The 21,064-nt window shown below is 38.5% G+C and overlaps 1 long non-coding RNA gene and 1 pseudogene across 1 annotated transcript in view; one reads left to right on the top strand and one right to left on the bottom strand.

Moving 5' to 3' along the window:
• Positions 1–18,396: 18,396 nt before the first annotated feature.
• The window catches only part of LOC104429150, a 29,988-nt pseudogene continuing 27,320 nt past the window's right edge, over positions 18,397–21,064 (bottom strand).
• LOC120295634 overlaps positions 20,800–21,064 on the top strand; it is a 73,792-nt gene continuing 73,527 nt past the window's right edge. The window contains exon 1 of the long non-coding RNA XR_005553001.1: positions 20,800–20,837. This is a non-coding gene — a long non-coding RNA (uncharacterized LOC120295634). The remainder of the gene's footprint in view (positions 20,838–21,064) is intronic.

Below are 21,064 nucleotides of genomic sequence, written 5' to 3'. Positions count from 1 at the left end.
CAGTAGAACCTTTTCTTCTTTAATAAGTAGCTTGTCCATACATCTTTGCATAAATGCATGCCTCTAATATGTTGCAAGGTCATGATAATCTTCCAAGAACTTGCAACTAGTCAATTTAACTAGGTTCATGCAACAAAAATGCTTTGATTATGTAATTGCAACTGTTGAATGCTAGTCTTGTGGATATGATAAATTTGCTGAAAAAAAATGTTACAATGCCCATTTCTAGACCTCTATATCAAGGCAGTAATATTATTTGCAAACCAAATATACAATGAGTCAATCTTTAATGAGTGAATCTAGCAGTACAAATAGAAGGAGGCTTAGATCTGCTGCATGGGAATACTTTAAAAGGACAAAAAAGAACAAAGACAAAGCTGAATGTCTATATTGTGGGGCTATATTGGTTGTTCTAGTGCTCAAGGGACTAGTGGGATGCATAATCATTTAGGTAAATGTAAAAATTATCCATATGTGAACATGGAGAAAAGGCAACAAAGTGCCTCGAATGAACTTGTTGGGGTCAGTAGTTCTATTTCAACTGGTCCTTGGAAATTTAATCAAAATGTTAGTCGAAAAGACCTAGCAGTGATGTTGATTAATGGTGAACTATCCTTCAAGTTTGTGGAACTTGAGACATTTGGAAATTCGTGAGTAGAATTCAGCCAAAGTTTTTAATCCTCTCAAGAAACACATTAAGAGAGGATTGTTATAAGTTATATTTGCAAGAAAAAGCAAATTGAAAAAATATTTTTCTGATACTTCTCCAAGGGTTTGTCTCACGACTAACACGTGGGCTTCGTGACAAAATCTAAGTAACATGTGTCTTGCTGCTCACTTTGTAGACACGTGTCAAAATCTAAGTTGCCAAAGAAAATTTTGATTTTTCGTCAAATTCCAAGACATTCTGCTGAGGTTATAGGAAAAGGGGTTGACAAATGCTTAACTAGTTAGGGGTTAAACGCATTTTTTTTTTATTATTGTTGATAATGCTAGCTCCAATGACTTGGGAGTTCAATACTTGAATAAAAGACTTAACTCTTGGAATGCTTTGGTATTATCAGGCAAGATACTTCATGTGAGATATTGTGCTCATATTTTCAGTTTGATTGTGAGAGAGAGTTTGAAAGATATAGATGATTCCATCGTTAGAATATGCTCAGCTGTGCATTATGTCAGGTCTTCTCTTTCGAGGTTGCAATGATTTAAGAAGTGCATTCTGCTGGGAAATATTGAGTTCAATAATCTTGTATGTTTGAATGTGGAGACTTAGTGGAACTTAACATACTTAATGTTGAAAGTGGGCTTGAAGTTTCGAAATGCTTGTATCTCATTAGATATTCAGAATAGAAGATTTGTTGAAGAGCTTTCCAAGGTGAGAGGGTTGCCTATTGATGATGATCGGGATTATGCCTGCCGATTTCTTCATTTCTTGAAATTGCTCTATGATGCGACTTTAAAAGTAGGGGTGAGCATCGGTCCATGGTCAACCCTGGACCGACCCTGGATTGGCCCAACCCTGCCGGTCCTAGTTTGGTTTCCAGGAAAACTGGGTCGGTCCTCGGTCGTGAGAGTTTCGGGTCGGTCCAACTCGAACCAACCCTAACTATATATAATTTTTTTATATAGAGAAAACTTTAAAATAAACGGCGCCGACAACATTAAACAGTTCTTTAGTGAGGAGTTCAAGTAATTTTACATTGTTCTTTAATAACTTAGGTTTTTAGTATCTTTTACAGCATTAATAGTCATAATTTATTCAAAAGGAAAATGTTTTCGTGAGGAGTCCTCACGGTGTCCAAAAAGGCACCTTATGACATCCTCCTTTAGTATTAGTTCTCTTCTGTCTTATTTGTCATCTTAGTCTTTAATTTGCTAAAATCGAAAAAAACAATTTCTCTGCGTGCCATTTGACACTCGCCTTGCTCGCTTTGGGTCATTTGTGCCACTTGCTACTCGATGCTCACTTGGCTTGTTGCTCCATGCTCGACATTGGATACTCATTCCAGTCGACGCTCATCCCACTTGACCCTCACCACTTACCTTTCTTAGTTGACCTTGCTCATCATTGAACCCATTAGATTGGTACAGTCCTCGGTTGCCCTTTTAAGGAGTACAAAAAATGAGATAAAAAATTATTAGTTAGTCTTGGGTTGATCTTGAAACCGGACCAAACCTATTGGGTCAATTCGGTCCTCAATTATTTTTTTAAGGTGTACAAAAAATGAAATAAATTTTTTTCAATTGGTCCCAGGTTGACGTGGGAACCAGACCGAACCCATTGGGTTAGTTCGGTCCTCGGTCCCAAGCTCATTATGGTTGGTCCTCGATCCTAAAAATTGAGGACCAGTACTGTGCGGGTTGGTCCTAGGGTTAAGGGGTGGACTGACCCAAACCAGACCAACACGGACCATGCTCACCCCTATTTAAAAGTATTAGGCTCTTCTTACGTCACTTGCAATGTTATGGCAAAAGATGTCATAAATCTAATATGGTTCATTGCATGTATATTTGACCCTCAACATAAGATGGAGTATGTGAAATGGATGATTGATCAAATGTATGAAAGCAACCAAGTAGAAACTTTGTGAGATAGAGTGACAATAGCTCTAACATTATTGTTCGAGCAGTATTGCACTGATATATGCCCCCAAAGCCATGTGAGATTAAATGGGACAAGGACAATGAACGTGTCAATGTCACTTGTGGTTGGTGCGAACATTATGACTACAATGTATCTTAGCCAAATGGAACAAGAATATATGGAAGAAAAATCTAAATTAGATTAGTATTTGGAAGAAGGATGTAAACAATATAGCTCCACCTTTGTTATCTTAAATTAATGGAAACTTAATTCTTCAAGATATCCTATCTTGTCTTCCATTGCTCGAGATATGTTGGCCATGCCCTTCTCCACTATAGTATCAGAGTATGCATTCAGCACAGAAGGTCACGTACTTGACGTATTTCGTAGCTCATTGACCCTAATCATGATGGAGGCTCTTATATGTACTCAAGATTGGTTATGATCTGCACCACTTTCATAGTTGATTGAGGAGTACTTAGAAGAACTTGAAAATTTCGAGTTAGGTGAGAAAAAAATAACCATGAAATATTTATATCTTTCAATATTACAATTGATACTTCAATTCTCATTTTCATTGTGAATTTGATGCAGAGTTGTCAAGTAGAACTATAGACCTAAACTCAATAGCGATTTCTCTTGATTATTGACAAACTTAGAGTCACGTAAAATATGTTTATAAAATATGTGTGCTCACTTATAATGCTCTATTTTTTTTATTCATCTCTATTGGTTCTAGCTTGGAATCAACCATTTAGCTATTTTTAAATAGTCAAGTAGTCATTTGATCATCTTATTTTCACAATCTCACTATATTTGTCAAACTTTATTGTTAAGATTGATCTCCTCAATGGTGAGACGCAATGTTCATCCAAGTTTGCTTTTTTTTTTTTTTGAATGATTAATTCATCCAAGTTTATTGCAAAACAGATAAGCGAAGAATCAAAGCTAGATTTCTTTGAATACGAGGAGATGCTTATAATTAGAATACAATCTGGTTCGAGAGAAAGGGGAGACTTTGTTTTGTTGCTTCCTTTCTACTTCTATTTTATTTTTGATGATTTCCTCTCTTTTTTCGCGAAGATAATATTGTTGAGCTGAAATTATATCATTCATGATTAGTGGTCTCTGATTGCTGGTAGAATCCTAGGAAGAACAAAATCAAGAAGTACTGGATTTCCAGATATTCAACAAGCCAATGACAGTACTAAATGAAGATGATTGTCTTATTTAGAGCAACATGAATGCTTGGCTCGAAATTTTTTCTCTAAGATATGAAGATTTTTGTCAGTTTGGGATATGTACTTGGACCTATGGAAATTTCGAGTCATTTCATATGATCTTTAGGAGTGGAGTTTCTCCCCCTTTATTTTTTTTTTCGGTTAATTTTTGTATGGTGCTCATGGTTAGGGTAAAACCATTGGTTTTTTTTAGGTTCATTATTTGTTTTTGTTTTCCTTAGCGCAATCAGTTTTGAATGGACTCATATTTTATTATTGCTAGTATGCTTACACAAATTTGAAAGCGCTTGCAAATTGTAACAATTGTCTGAAGATGTGAACCGATCCGTTAATTAAATATACGACCGAAAAAAAAGCAAAAAAAATTAAAAATTCTAATATAACTAAACCAAACTGCCGAATTGAGGCCCGGGAAAATTACTCTTATAATATTGGACAAAAAGAAACAAAAACCCAACATTGAAAATTCGAATCAAACTGGGGCTTGAGAAAATTACACTTATAATATACAATAGAAAAAAATGAAAAAAATAAATGCAAAAACCAAAAATCGAAAAGTGAAAACTAGAAATCGAAAAATCAAATCGAACTGAATCGAACCAAATTTCGGTTCGGTTCATATTCAGTTCGAGTCTCATTTGGTTTGGTTCGACAATTGTCCTAATGGTTCGGTTTGGTTTGGTTTTTCAAAAAAAAAAAAAACTGAATTGAACTCAAACATTGACACCCTTATTGATGGAGTATTAAAAAATATGTGGTTGATGGTTCTGCTAGATAATTAGATTGAATTTTAATTTTCAACTTTGGAGTAAGTTCCCCTCAAACTATTTAATAACAAAGAGGCCACAAATTTTTTATTCAAAAACCGTGAAAAATAGAAATTCTAACATTCTATGTAAATTTTGTGATTAAAAATGTGAAATCATGAAGCTAAAAGATCAAAGAAATGATACAAACAAAAGGCAATTTTGTGGGTTAGCCTAATAAGAAAAGAAATGGTTTAGCCTAATAAAAGAAGAAATAATAAATTGAAGAGAGAGGGATAGAGGAGGGTGTTTTGGTAAGTTCACTAGAAAAAGAAGTGTCTTAACCAAAATGGGGGTGGAAATAACACCGCCCTTTTTTTCTTAAAATAACAAGAAGTGTCGGTTTTCTTATGACGAGAATGTCCACACTAGATAAGTAAAGTCAAGGCCAATCAAGTACCTCCACTCCATCGACCAAACAAATCGAAGACAAAACTCAAATTGATAGCTCATATATGGAAGATGGCATAGAGAATTAAACATGTGTCTTAAGTCTACTCGCGCAAGTTTGTTCTGTAATCTCTACTTCAAACAAAAAGTCAACTTCTTAACCATCAAACCTATTCTTGGATTTCCCTGCGAGATTATTTCTAAGTGAACTTAGCACAAAATTTTTTCAACAAAATTCCAATTCAATGCGAATGGGTTTGTCAGTTTCGATGCGTGAAAACTGACTTATAACACTATTTATACTATGATGAAGGGAAATGACAGGTAGAATATGCAAACTAACAATCTACCAAAACACTTTTATTGCACGCCTAGACATTTAAGGATAGATTATTTAATATGCAAAATCTTCCTGCTCTTCCCTTTCCTCCTCTATCAGTGCAAACGTGATGCACGTGCCATCGGGTCAACTCTTCACTCATGACTTAACAAGCCACGAATCGGTTCTTGCCAAAAAGAAGAAAGAAAGACGAAACGGGCGATAATTGTTTATTCACGTGACTGAGCTAGCGGTGAAAAGCCATTACAAAAAGATTGTAGCTTTCGATATATTATCTCTCTCACGTTAGGTGTAACCAATGCATTATCTTGAAAGATTGGCTTGTGACAATTTCCTCCGACCAGATATGAAGAAAAACAAGGTTGGTTGTTAATCCTCGGTGGTGTAGGGATTGACTTCGTTTCCTGCTAATAACCTGACCACAATTCTATTCCTTTAATAGCTATGATCATGTTCGAAGTAAACACCAATAAAAGAATATTGTCTAATCCGTCCTCTAATACGAGTTAGTTTGGCACCACAAGCATCTCATACGCTGAAAAGTTCTACATCAACTGATTCTACAGTCATATGGAACAGAGCTGATCGGTGGCTTGGCTTTTTGCACAAAAGCCACAGAGAGAGAAAGAGAGAGAGAGAGAGAGAGAGAGAGAGAGAGCTGAAAAAAAGAAGAAAGAACTGGCTTATGGGAAAGAAAATGTGCGGTAAGTTCCTTAAAAGTTTAAATGGCTTTAATGTGAACATTTATATGTTCTGAAGTGAAAATTCGGAGTGGTTCATTTCATTGTACCCATATTGTATTGTAACAGTCGAATTTCAAATGTAAATATCTAAAACCAAGTTAGAAGCAACAGCCACTCCAAACACACTTAACCATTCTCGCCTTCATGATGGTTTGACATTAAATCAACTCAAAATATGTGGCGAACACCATACTTGCTAATCCAACTAGATCCAACATATTTCTAATGACCTCAAACTATCGATATACTATAGAAAGGGAAAATTATCCAAAAAAGTCTTAAACATATTGTAATTGTACTATTTTTGGCCAATTAAGTCTTAAACTTTTTGTAATTGTGTTAGTTCATTCCATCTGGCCAAAATTGGTTTGTCGGTGCTAACGTGGCTGCCGGCTAGTGTCAACAACAATTTTTAATAATATTTTATTTTTTGATTTTTTTTTTTTATATCTTTATATCTTTCTCCTTCCTCCTCCTCCCTCCTTCTCCCTTTCACTCCAATGACCAGCTAGAGGGCCTAGTTGGGCATTGGAGCCAAAGGAAGAATGAGGGAGGAGAAAAAAAAGAGAAAAAAAAGGAAAAAAAGATTAAAAAAATTAATAAAATAATTCAAAAAAGATATTATTTAAAAAATGGCCTATAATATTGGCCGGCAGCCATGTTAGCATCGGCTAACTAATTTTGGCTAGAGATTGAATTGGCACAATTGCAAAATATTGAAGACTTAACTGGAATCTCATTAATCCATTCATGTGTGGGAATCTCATTAATCCATTCATGCGTGTCACTAATTAGATGACGAGGCATTTGGCTACCTTAAGAGAGTATGATTAAATTGACACAATTGTAATAGTTTTAGAATTATTTTTGGTAATTTTCCAACTGTAAGAACATGTGAAAAATGGAGGGCTGGGAGCTTTTATTTTTCTTTCACAAAATGCTCCTTTTTTGCCATTTTGCTGCAATCATAGACATAGAAAAGAAAATGAACAAATCCAACCTCCAAATTTTACTGGACCTTCCGGAGGTCCACGTGCATAGCAAAGATTGAAGAACTCTTACTTTGGTAATTTGTAGAGGTAACTTGCGGGAGGTTTACTATTAAGAAGAAATCATTAAGGGCACATTTGGTAACGATTCTATTTTCGGAAATAATTTTTGATTAGAAATGATTTTTTTTTTTTAGATTTTATTCCTAGGAACAATTTTGTAATGACCCAACCCCATCTCCTAGGTCGCAAGCAACAAGGGTTATTTTCACGACATCTTAGGCTTGTCGCCGTCCCGATTCTTTTTATCTTGTTATCATGCACATGCGGAAACATGAATAAACAACTTCCCAGACAAACAACAGTAGGGAAGATTGGGACCTACATCAAGAAGAACACGCTAATTTATATTATAACAGTACTTTCACAAGCCCTTTCTTTGCGGGCCCTCTTTTCTTTTTACATCACAGTACAAGTCTTCCACATAGGCCAAGGGAAATCCTATCTCCTTTAGCGTGACTGCAGCTCCAAAACCGATGTGAGATTTCCATGCTTACACGACTGAAAGATGAGGGATGAGTTTTGGGAAAACTCAATAAGTAAAATTCCTAGTTCTCTACTAGGAAAGCATCTTATTGTTAAAGCCTAACAAGTACAACACTCGCAAATAGTGTCGATGGTAGATCAATAACAAACTTGTTGCTACCTTTGACTACATGTAAATGTTCTTCGCAACAGGCTTCGATGCATACTTACCTTTGGCTTATCAATAAATATATCAACATATGATACTTATGCATATATCAGCACTCATGCAAATTCATTTAGTGTCGTCCTAACTCGACCAAGCCCTCTTGGCTCGGCCAAGGTTTCCACCTTCTTGCTGAGTTTCATGGCTTGACCAAGGCTTCTCAAGGCTAGCTTCTCAAGGCTTCTAGGTTCAAAACTCAGGCATTCGGACTCAACCAAGGCATCTCGGCTCAACCGAGACATCCCATTTAATAAATGAGGCATCACCGCTAATGCTACGTGGTGATGGGCGCTTTTTCCTCTTTAAGTGCATGCATAAATGCATTACACATGCCGATTTTTATTTTTACTCTTAGTTGACAGCATGGCCCGAAGGCGTGCTCATTCATTCGTGTGTGTCATGAATTTCTTATACTTCACTAGCAAATATGTCAGGTACGATCTTTAGTCCGTAACTTGAATCAATCACTTAGTGTCGATCCCTGTATTGGACAAGGCTCGAAAACGGTATGCCTCAATACCGATACAAGACCTTGAGACTTGAGTACACCTCTCTTTAATGACAATCCCAAGCTTGATGGACCTCGACTCCAACCCAATGTGAATACACATGTATCAAGAATGACCCTCAACTCGCAATTTTATTCAATGCCAAGCACAAAGTCCCTGCATCCATTTGGACTATGGAAATCAGCATACTTGGTGCCTTACTAAGACCTCGTGGATTTGAGCGATCATCATACCGATCAAAACATAAGATCAACATGCTTCATTGTCAACTTAGGACTTTGCGGCCTCGGGTGATTCCCGCACCAAGCGAGACTTGGACCCGACATCCTATTTAGGCCAAAACCAAGGCTTTATGGCTTGGGTGACTTTGTTTTGCGATGAACTCAATCCAAACGAACCTCAGCTCCATTCTTGACATAAATGACTCAAGCACATGGCCATGTTTCATAACAAATAAGATCAAACAAAAGACATTGCAAACTACCCATGGCTTGATGGGTGAGCACCTACTAACCTTAATGATAGGAATTACTTTCTTAGAAGAAAGGAAGGAATCTTACTTACCTCGGCAAACTTGAGAACCAACCTAGATAACTTCGTGGGTTGAAGATGCGAGGTTGGAAGAAAGGAGAGAAAATGGGAGAATGGTGTGTGAATGGCAAAGGGGTTCCAATGATGGAAATGAATGGGGCCTCCATCTATTTATAGGCACCAACCTTATCATTACTCATCCAAATGGTCCAATCATATTTCTTGGAGTGGCATGAATATGACATTGAGGTGGTAGGCCTAAGTTGCAAGGTGTCATGCCTATTTTAAAAGGTAGCACACCTAATGGCTTAGTGTAATGATTGGAGGCTTACTTGTTTCATTCTTATTGGATCATTTATACAATGCCATCATGACTTGGCCTACTTGTTGTCTAAGGAAAATCTTATGGTAATGATGATCATATCTTTCATGGACACCTAAGCTAATGACTCACCATTCTCATTAAATGCTTAGATTTAGTTAATCATCGGGTTTGGATATTTAGCATATGCCTAAATTCAAGAATTTGCTTTCTAAGCTTTGTCCTTCTAGAATATTCTACTAAGTTCTATTCTTAGTGGTTCATTTGTCCAAGAGTCCCTTACTTAATTCCCAAGGTGAGTCTTTGGTAATCCTTATCAAATCTAGAAATATCTCTCCAAAGTGGTGAGTCATTATTCTTCAAGAAGAACCTAGAATATTCTAGAAAGTTCTAGTTTGTCATTTTCTTCCTCAAGAAGGAGTTCTAGAGAATTTCATCATCTAAGTTGGTTCTAGGGCCGGAAAAGGGATCATTCGATACACCTCGAAAAACCGAATCACATATACCCGAGATTTGGTTATCATGCCCCATGCTCGCTCGAGCCGTTCATTTGGACGGTTAGTCGGCCTAAAAGGGTTAGTTGTCATTCGGTCGGTTCAAAGCCAATATTAAGGCTACCCATGGCCTAACATTAAGCCAAGGCACTCATGCCCCTTAGAATTAGTGAAGGAATAGCCGGGTCTATCCCTGAGCTCATTCTGATTGGCACCCGATCCATCCGTATAGTTCATGGTCAACGCATTACCGATTCATGATCGGACATCACCAATTCAAGATCCCTTTCCAATCACTAAGAATAAAAATAGGGAATGATGCATTTTTGGTTGGAATATGATCGCTTTTGATCACGTCGAATCGTCCGTGAATCGATGCATAGCCCGGTGGAATCACCGCGGCCGAGCGCTATGACTGATCATGATCATCCGCCTATCCAAACTCATTCCGTGATCAATTCTCATGATAAAAAAAAGTCATCTTATGAGCTGGGGATCCTATCCCATCTGTATGGTTGGTAGAAATTCACGGCCGACACCTCAACCAAATCATGACGATGATCGATCCTTGATTCCTTATCGATTGAATTGATCGGTCCATGGCTAATGGCCCATAATTGATCCTTTTAAGACCTTATGGCCGATGTACATGGGTCGGTATCGAGGGTGTTACAAATTTCTAAAAAAAAAGTGTGCTTGGTAATTGTTCAAAATTTCTATTTGTAAGACATAAATGCGTTTAGTAGGATTCTTAAATTTTTTTCTTTTAATTTTTTAATACTTTTACTATAATTTTCTCTTTTTCCTTTTTTTTTCCTTTTGCTTTTTCTTTTTCTCTTCTTCTTCTTCCTTCTTTGTAGCCAATCATCAGCCACCGCTTGCCAAGCAAGGTCCAACAAGCTCGCCTGGCCAAGGCAAGCCTCGGCCTCATAGATTTAGGCGAGGCCAAGCCTCACCGATGGCCAAGCGAGCCTCTACCTCACCCAGGCGGCACAAGGTCAGCATTGCCCTGACCTGGCAAGGTCGAGCCTCACCATGGCAATGCGAGGCTAGGTGAGGTCGACCTCACCCAGCCACTAGTGAGGCTCAGTCTTGTAAGACCAACACCAAGTGATGCCAACCTAGAGGTGGCTTGGTGAGGCTCGGCCTCGAGCCTCACCAAATTTGGGTGAGGTCGACCTCACCCAACTAAAGCGAGGCCGAGCTTCGCCATGGCTCAACGTTGCCGAGGGCCAACGATACTTTGGTGAGGTTGCCGGCCCTCGTTTAGCCAGTCTCCAACCATGGCCGAGATGAGTGACCGGCCAAAAGGAAGAAGAAGAAAATGGAAGAGAAGAGGAGAAGAGAGAAGAAAAGATAATAGAAAAGAAAAAAAATGGAATTGATTCCAAGAATTGTTCTCGGGAACAAAAAATAACTTTTTTCTACTTCTTCATTCTGTTCCAAATCTATTTTCAGGAACAAAAAAAAATTGATTTTTGTTTTTGGAAATAAAAAATTTGTCAAATAAAGTTCCATTCTTTTTTTACTCCTAGGAACAAAAGAACAGAATTATTTATTATTGGCAGTGTTACCAAATAGGCCCTAAGCTTCTACTTGACCCCATGGAACATTGAAAGGCTGTCTTACTATCGCTATAGTACTTTGAACCTTGTTTAATGCGTGGAAACCTCAATTGTCATTATAATCTCCGTGTGCAGTGGACGATAATCAAATGATACGGTTAGATAGCATCAAGTACGATTTCAAATCATGTCAAGGCAAGGCAAAATGGATACATAATTGGGTTTTGGGAGCATCAGCCTGCAGTTCTATAAATACTAGCTAGCTTCATACAGGATCAAAATCAGATTAGAAGAATGGGAAACATTTTCCTTTTGTGCTTCATATTCGTATATTCTCCACAACAAGTCCTTCAAGAAGCTGTCTTGGTAACCTACCTAGCCTTGTGCATTAAGCTTAAAAGTCCGGTAAGAAATCATCGATATCTTTATTTAACCATTCCCTTATTTTGTCAGTAAAAAAAAAGATCTCTCATCAAGGGAGCAACATAGTGACGCACATATACAGAACCACCCTATACTTGTTTCTGATCCTCTATTTAATGTTTGAAGATTTTCTCTACACAAAAATCATATTTCTCGCAAGAGTTGTAGTTCTATCATCCACGCCCAATCATTACATGATAGTGCACTGCTGCAGTTGATGCGGGTGCATCCAACATAGCTCCATCGACCAACTCAAAACCATCGCTGCTTATCCAAGCCAATAAAGAAGTTGGGCATTATGTTCTTCGATGGATCATTTTGAATGAATAATGTTAATTACATATCGGTACTTTGTGGTATATCGATAGGTATCAATGGGAGGCCATTTTAGATGTCTTGTATGACCAATTGATGAAGTTTCAGGAGGATTATTTTCTGGTCAAGGGAGGAGCCCGAATTTTGGGAAGGCTAAAGGTTCACGAATGTGGTTCAAGAATATGGAAAGCCAAAGGTTCAAGAACACGGAAAGCTAATTGTTCGAGAATGTGGAAGGCCGACGATTAAAGGCATTTAGTTCCCGTGTTAATAATGGTTTTTTATTAAGTTCTTAGCTATTTTTATTTTTATGTAGCTCAAGAGTCGAATGTTTAATTCCTAGGCTAATATCCTCCTATAAGTAGGGGAAACTATCCAATGTAGGGGATATGCGAATTTCATGAATGAAAATGGTGAGATTTCCTCAGCTTGAGTGAACTCCTTTGGAGAGTGGATAACTCCTTTCGGTTTCTTTATCCTTGGAGCGTAGATCACTCCTTGGTGGTGAGCCAAGAAGCCCTTTATCCTAGGCTGGTGGACTCTTTAGGCCTTGGTGGTGAGCTTCTCCTATCTCGAAGTGTTTTATCCTTGGCTGGTGGAAGCTTTAGGCCTTGGTGGTGAGCTTCGTAGATCTCGAACCTCATCCTCGGTTGGTGGCGTGGCCTTTATACCATGGGAGGAGATCGTTCTATCTTTTCTTATTCCTCTTTGTTTCTTTACCGTATACACTACTACATACACTTAACCACAAAAATCCCCTCAAAAAAAAAAAAATCTCCGTTCTTGAATCACTCACCCCTTTCTTTCTTTTGTTACAAATTCCTTATGGATGAACAAGTTCCTAGAGGCTTGACTCAAGAGGAAGCGCACAACGAAAGGCGAGATCGTGCAATCCAAAATCTTCAACAACAAAGGGAGTGAGTCCTCAATCTTCTAGAGAATCCGGCGAGACAAGGACAACCAGCAAGGCGTCCTAATGAACAAAACCGGCGTGACGATTCTGAATCTCGTCAAAATTCTAATGGCAATTTCGAGTCGACTAGAGACAACCGAACGATTCTGCACTCTAGTGATTCTGAATCTCCAATTCCAAGACGAAGACGGAGAGGGAGGCAGAAGGAGGATGAAAGAGACATTAAAGTGGAGGTCCCCGAGTTTGACGGTAATCTTAATCCCGACGACTTTGTGGATTGGCTACACAAAATCGAACAAATTTTTGACTTCAAATCCTATTCGATGAGAAGAAATGTAAGGTTGCTGTCCTAAAGCGACCAAATATGCTTCTCTATGGTGGGAGAATCTAAAGCATCTACGAGCAAGGGAAGGAAAAGGCCGAATCAAGTCTTGGGAAAAACTCAAGAAGTTGATGAAGAAGAGGTTCTTGCCCGAAAACTATAAGCAAGATCTCTTCCTCAAACTGAACTCCCTAAGACAACATGGGATAGGTGTTGAAGGATACATTCGTGAGTTTGAACAACTCAAAATGAGGAGTGAAGTTCCAGAAGTTCCCGAGCAAACCATCGCTTGTTTCCTTGGCGGCATGAATCGAGAAATTGTTGATATGGTTGAACTTCAACCGTATTGGTCCTTTGAGGATGTATGCAAGTTAGCTGTAAAAGTCGAAAAACAATGGAAGAGCAAGAGGTTTTCCTCCATAACCTCAACAAAGGCGACATCCTATTTTAAGGGTGCTTCGTCAAGCAAGGGCGAGAGTACGTCGACAAAAGACAAAGGCAAGGGAAAGAATGCAGAGCCTTTCAAAGAAGTCCAAAAGAAGTTTGAAGGTGATGCGAGGAAATGCTTTAAGTGCCATGGTTTTGGGCATTTACAAGCAAATTGTCCAAATCGGAGAGTTATGACTCTTCAAGAAATTGAGGAGATTAATTCGGCACTTCAAGAGGCTGACAATGAAGATCAAAATATTTCCGAATCTGATCGGGAAGAAGAAGTTGTAGAGAAAGCCGATGATGGTGAGCTGTTGATCATCCGAAGAGCATTGCATGTTGAAGTTTCTCCTAATAAAGAGCAAAGGGAGAATATATTTCACACGCGTTGCACTTTTAACGAAAAGGCGTGTTCGATGATCATCGATGGTGGGAGCTGCACCAATGTTGCTTCGGCAACTCTTGTCGACAAATCGAAGCTTCCAACAAGGAAACATCCAGAACCATACAAGCTCTAATGGCTCAATCAAGGGAATGAACTGAAGGTAACCAAACACATTCTTATATCATTTTCGATTGGGAAGAACTATCGAGATGAGGTTGTCTGTGATGTGATTCCTATGGAGGCATGGCACTTGTTACTAGGTAGACCGTGGCAATTTGATATAAATACTACGCACGATGGTCGGAAAAACACATACTCTTTTCATAAGGAACAAAAATGCTTTACTCTTTTACCATTGAGTCCTTATTCGATACATAATAATCAACCTGGGGAGGGAAACACTTGTAAGGAAAATATGTTGTTGAGTGAGACACGGGTTGAGAGAGCCATTAGCAAACAAAAGAATGTATTTGCTTTGCTTGTGGTCAAGAAAAAGAATGAGATAGAGTGACCCATACATCCAAAAATGCATTGCTTGTTGAAAGAATTTGCAGATGTGTTTCCGGAGGATTTGCCACTTGATTACCTCCCATAAGAGGTATTGAGCATCAAATTGATTAGATCCCCGGTGCTCCACTACCAAACAAGCCAGCTTATTGATGCAATCCGGAGGATACAAAGGAGTTGCAAAGACAAGTCGATGAAGTTATCCTCAAAGGATACATTCGAGAAAGCATGAGTCCTTGTTCTATTCCGGCTCTACTTGTGCCTAAGAAGGATGGTACATATCGCATGTGTGTTGATAGTCGGGCCATCAACAACATCACCATTAAGTATAGGTACCTATACCTAGACTTGATGATATGCTTGACAAATTATATGGTTCTTCTGTGTTTTCAAAGATAGATTTCCGGAGTGGTTATCATCAAATCAGAATGGGAGAAGGAGATGAATGGAGGACGGCTTTGAAAACCAAGGGAGGCCTTTATGAGTGGTTGGTTATGCCATTCGAATTATCTAATGCTCGAGTACCTTCATGAGACTTATGAACGAGGTTCTTCGTTCTTTTATTGGTCGATTTGTGCTGTTGTTTATTTCGACGATATTCTTGTTTTTATAGCGAGAACGAGGAGGAGCATATCTCTCATTTAAAACAGGTCTTTTAATGTCTTTGAGAACGAAAAGTATATGCTAAAATGGAGAAATGTGAGTTTTCTCTCCAAGCATTGTGTTTCTTGGTTATGTGGTTTCCAAAGATGGAATCTCCGTTGGATCAAACCAAGGTGGAAGCTATGAAGACCTGGCCGGTTCAAGTCAATTTACGATGTAAGAAGTTTTCATGGACTTGTTTCTTTCTATCGACGTTCTGTCAAAAACTTTAGTATCGTCATGGCTCCTATAACTTGAATGCCTGAAGAATGGTGCTTTTGAATGGACAAAGGCTGCTCAAAACACTTTTGACATAATCAAGCAGAAACTTTGTGAGTCCACTATTCCCGCACTTCCTGATTTTGATAAAGTATTTGAAGTTGAGTGTGATGCAAGTGGAGTTGGTATTGGTGCTATTCTAGTGCAAGCACAAAACCATTGGCATATTTTAGTGAGCTGTCCGATTCCAAAAGGAATTATTCGACTTATGACAAAGAGTTCTATGCCATTGTCCGAGCACTTGATCATTGAGTCATTATTTTTGAGCCAAAGCAATTTGTCCTTCATTGTGATCATGAGGTGCTTAAGTTTATTAGCGGCCAACGCAAGCTTAATTCGAGACATGCAAAATGGGTAGAATTTCTTCAATCCTTTTCTTTCGTCTCAAATGCAGATGCTTTATCGAGAAGATATTCTATGCTTGCGGTTCTGGACTCTAGGATTCTTGGATTTCAATCAATGAAAGAACTTTATTTTGAAGATGCAGAGTTCTCATCCATCATCAACAATTGCAAGCGGGGAGTTCAAGGTATATATTCTTTGCAAGATGGGTTTCTTTTTAAAGGAAATCAATTATGTGTGCCGAAGAGTTCTTTTCGCGAATTGCTAATTCAAGAAGCGGATGGTGGAGGATTGGCCGGTCATTTTGGTATTACCAAAACTCTTGAGGTTCTGCAAGAGCATTTTTATTGGCCAAAGACGAGTGGAGATGTGCATGCTATCATCTCAAGGTGTGCAACTTGTCAAAGATCAAAAAGCCATTTCCATCAAGGTTTGTATACCCCACTTCCGGTGCCATTGCAGCCATGGGAGGATGTTAGCATGGATGCATCTCACATTGCTGAATTATATTTCAAAGACATTATTCGCATTCATGGAGTACCAAAGACCATTGTGTCGGATCGTGATTCCAAGTTCTTAAGCCACTTCTGGAGGACTCTATGGAGAATGCTTGGTACAAGACTCTTATTTAGCACAGCTTGTCATCCCCAAACGGATGGCCAAACGGAGGTAACAAATCGTACTCTAACCACTCTTCTTCGTGGTATGGTGAGTAAATGTTTGAAAGATTGGGATTTAAAGCTTGCGCATCCTAAATTTGCTTACAATCGATCACCAAGTTATACTTCTGGTTGATTGCCATTTGAAGTTGTGTATGGAATTAATCTTGTCACACCCATTGATTTGATTCTAATTCCGTCTAACTCTCAAGTGAGTTTTGATGGCAGGAAAAGAGCTGAATCAATGAAGAAGCTCCAAGAGCATATTCGATCCAACATTCAAAAGGCCAACGAATCTTACAAGAAGAAAGCTAATCAACATCGCAAGAAGACTCAATTTCAACCAGGCGATCTTGTATGGCTTCACTTGAGGAGGGAGAGATTTCCATTTCATCGAAAGAACAAGCTCATGCCTAGAGCTGACGGTCCCTTTAAAGTTATTCAGCGAATTGGCGACAATGCTTACAAGATTGACCTTCCGGGAGAGTTTGGAGTTTCAGCAACATTCAACGTGGGAGACCTTTCTCCTTATTTAGAGGATGAAAACCTTCTAGATTTGAGGACAAATCTCAAACAACCCCGGGAGGATGATGCGGGTGCATCCAACGTAACTCCATCGACCAACTCAGAACCATCGATGCTTATCCAAGCCAATAAGAAGCCCTTTATCCTTGGCTGGTGGAATCTTTATGAGCCCTTAATTAAATTGAATATAACCTTGGGAGGAGATCGTTCTATCTTTTCTTATTCCTTTTGTTTCTTAACCGTATACACTACTCCATACACTTAACCACAAAAATCCCCTAAAAAAAAAAAAATCTCCGGAACGCATTAAGTAATCTTGGACCATATGTTGACATTTGCCTCCTCCCAATTCTCCTAAGTATTCTGAAGTATGAGAACTCCTCTTATGTTTCTATTATCTTGATCTCCTTATCTCATATTGAATAATGCTCTAGAGCTCCCAAATATGATGCTGAACATTTTCATCAACCACATATCTGGATAAAGAGGCAAGCTTCGGTGAGAGCATATGCCCTTAATTAAATTGAATATAAGGAAATTAACGAAAGGAACGCATTAGTAATCTTGGTGGGAATGGTATTTATATCCAGAATCTTTTTATCAGAAGTTCTGCCACCAACATTTGCCACAAAAGGTTAAGAAATGAAGCAAGAAAAATGAATAGTACTCCAGATCCCGAAAGTAATCCGTTACCATATGAGAGTCAATTGTACTTTCGATGGTGGCCATACATTATCATACCAACCTAGTGTGTCCAGTGTCCCCCAAAAGAAGCTTTACGCAATAGCGCAGGAACACTATCTTCTGATATCTGCTTGGGGGGAAAAGTATTTTTACAATTTTTCATATCTAATTAAAAATGCACCCTTGACCTTATATGACTGGATGATCAGAACATGTGACGCTTAATTGGAGTGGGAGAAAACAGATGGTAATTGACATCGGCAAAAATTACCAAGATGGTAATCTTATCGCGATTGGAGTAAAAACAGGCTCTAGAAACTTTATAATGAAAAAAGCTAACGCAAAGCAATGGTAATAGAGACCTGGGACCTAAGAAACAGTAGTTTCTTTTTACTTCCTCGAATGCAGATGAAGAAAAATATGTTAAATCAAAGAAGTTAACCTGTTGTCAAAGCAAGAATGTCTAGCTAATATGCTAATTAACTCAAAAGTATCACCTAATCCATTCTATATTGTGAGTTATTCAAAAGTATCAGCTCAAAGATGGATTTGCCGGGAGTGAGGGGCGACAGAATGTGAAATTAGTACATTGGGGCCGAAATGAATTTTTAGAAAAGTGAGATATTGTACTTATTTCCCTTTATTTGAGGGAGAAGGACAAACTACAAGCGTATATAAAAGCATAACTGAAGAACCCATCTGCATCAAAAAAATCTCTATGATTTGCTGGTGTTCCGACAGAGCCCATCTGAAAAAACAAGGAATAAAAGTGGTTGGACAATGATAAGAGAAGTTTGGATCAATCATAGGTCAAGCGTACTATGCTAATAGAACTCACATTAGTCACTGCTTGCAGAGGATTGAGAGAAAATTATTGCCAGAATAATGAGCAAAATGACGACCTACAATTAGATCATAATGAGCAATTGCACTTTCTCATTTGTTTGGGTAGTTCAGCACATTGCCATTAGACCAGCCAAATAATGCAAGATAAATGGTCGTAAACTCACCAGGACATAGCTGTATCTCAGTTCACATGCAAGGATGTAAGATTTCCTGTCAAAATTCACAAATACAAGTAAGTTATTGTTATAAGTGAAAGGAACAAAATCAGTATCTATACGAGAGAGAGAGAGAGAGAGAGAGAGAGAGAGAGAGAGAGAGAGAGAGAGAGAGAGAGAGAGAGAGAGAGAGAGAGTTCCGTCAAAATTCACAAATACAAGTAAGTTATTGTTATAAGTGAAAGGAACAAAATCAGCATCTATATTGAGAGAGAGATATAACAAGAAGAGAGAGAGAGAGAGAAGAGAGAGAAGAGAGAGTTCCGTCAAAATTCACAAATACAAGTAAGTTATTGTTATAAGTAAAAGGAACAAAATCAGTATCTATACCAGAGAGAGAGACAGAGAGACAGAGGGGAACCTTTTGTTTAGGAGGCCAGAATCTCTGCAAGCCTTCTATATAGTCTCGATTCGGCTTGATGTTTTGTAGCAATAGGATCATTCTTGTCAACCTACAGGAGGCAAACTTTATCTAATGAGCAATGTCTCAGACTTGTATATTTAAAGAATCATACGTGAAAGGCAAGGAGATGGATAAAGTGGGTTACAAATCAAAGCATCAACGACTATTGCAGCCAAAGTGACAATAACTGATCATCAAGCAAGTTCCGCCTTGCAGTGGAAGAGCAGAAAAGGACAAATTCCGCAACATTTCCGAGACTAAAATTATAATCCCATCTACCATTGAGCTCCGCAACTGAAGGAGAAGGGTTCCCCTTAAAAATCATATCCTTGCAGAAGACAAAACTGAAGTTCATTATATCACTTCACAGAACATAACAGACTGTCGTCATGTCCACTAAAGATTCAAGATCAATCTGGTTTCCTGTGTTCATAGCTCCTTCTGTCACCCATTTTGATTGCCGAAGGTTTTGTAAAGTAAGAGTTGTCAGGGATATTACCACAAGTTCTGCACAGACCATTTGATCTGATTTTTTTTTTCCTCGTTCAGACATGCTAAAAACATCATCATCTCTCTTTTTCTCTCTCTCTCTCTGCATTGACCAATGGCTTCCAGAGCAATACCTAAACGTACCTCCCGTTTTTTCCTTGTGACTGCCCAAACCCCCAAGGGTAAAGTGGAAGAAGAAAGACAACAATTTCATTGCTTTCTGTTGGTTGCATAGGAAAGACAGATCCAGTAATTCCTTGTCTCAACTAACAAGCCTTTTCAATCCTAAGTACACCAGTTTCATTGGAAGGAATGTCTATAATTCTCACAGCATACCCCCTGCCAGCCCCAAAGTTCATGTTCTGCTTACCTAGAAATAAATATGGGGATTAATTTTCTCAATAAGAAGTATCTAGAGATACAGCAGGTGGTCTAATAACCCTAAGACATTGGGAAGATTCGCCTGTTTGGTCACCGGCCATGTCCTGGGCAGGCCAACTACAAAGTTACACAAACACATACAAAGTGGGAACATCGGCAGTTTCTTTCCAATAGATCAAGTCTCTGGCAGGTTGTACAATCTAGTACATTTTCAAGAAATAATAACTAAAAATAAATATGATAAGAGAATGTGTCTACGAGAATAGAATGCAATACATGCATTCTAGGCTTTGACTTTCATACCTTGGACTTCAGGATACAAGAAAATTCATAGAAAGCACCGTAAACATCAGCCATAGTTCTTGCTCAATAAAAAACTTTAGCAGCGAGACCTCAAATGTATAGGTAGACAAATGGAATCACAAAGTGACCATTTTTACCAAGCTACTATAGAACATACACAGAAGTATAAAGGCTCTTGGATAGACACGGCCTTGACAAATGATGAAGTATGAGAACTGGAAACAAGGCCCTATGCAGAGTCTTAAACTGATAATGGTTTATTTCTGTCTTGCCTGGATCTGCTTCTTAAGTACGCCTCATTGTTTCCTCATGTCCAATGGCCCACTAAACCAATTATATGAATGCCTAGTGCCATTCTAGTTCTTCAAAATGCCTTATCATTTTCATTGCGTCTAGCGTATCTATTATTTCAATGATGATAGGAAATCTCAGCAAATCAATTTATTACCTGGCCTCATCTGTACTACGCCTCTGATGTTGTAGCATAAAGCTAATGTTCCAATTGCCATTGTCTAGAAAAATTAGAAAATGTTGGCAAAGGAGTTTCTCCCAAATGATAAAAAGATTAATGGCATAGAAGAGAAAACAGCAATATTAAACGCCATGAAAGCAAAAGAAACATGCACAGAAGTCTTGAGATTATAGTAGGAAAATTTTGCAGGGTCAACGTGTGAAACCAAAAGAAGAAGCAACCTTTTTTTGCGTGTAGGCACTGGCTGGCGGGGGGGTAGGAGGAA

This window comes from Eucalyptus grandis, chromosome 7 (genome assembly GCF_016545825.1).
Source record: "Eucalyptus grandis isolate ANBG69807.140 chromosome 7, ASM1654582v1, whole genome shotgun sequence".
In the NCBI taxonomy this organism is placed as follows: domain Eukaryota; kingdom Viridiplantae; phylum Streptophyta; class Magnoliopsida; order Myrtales; family Myrtaceae; genus Eucalyptus; species Eucalyptus grandis.
The sequence above is the reverse complement of the archived record's forward strand: the minus strand, read 5'-3'. Positions and strand labels throughout refer to the sequence as shown.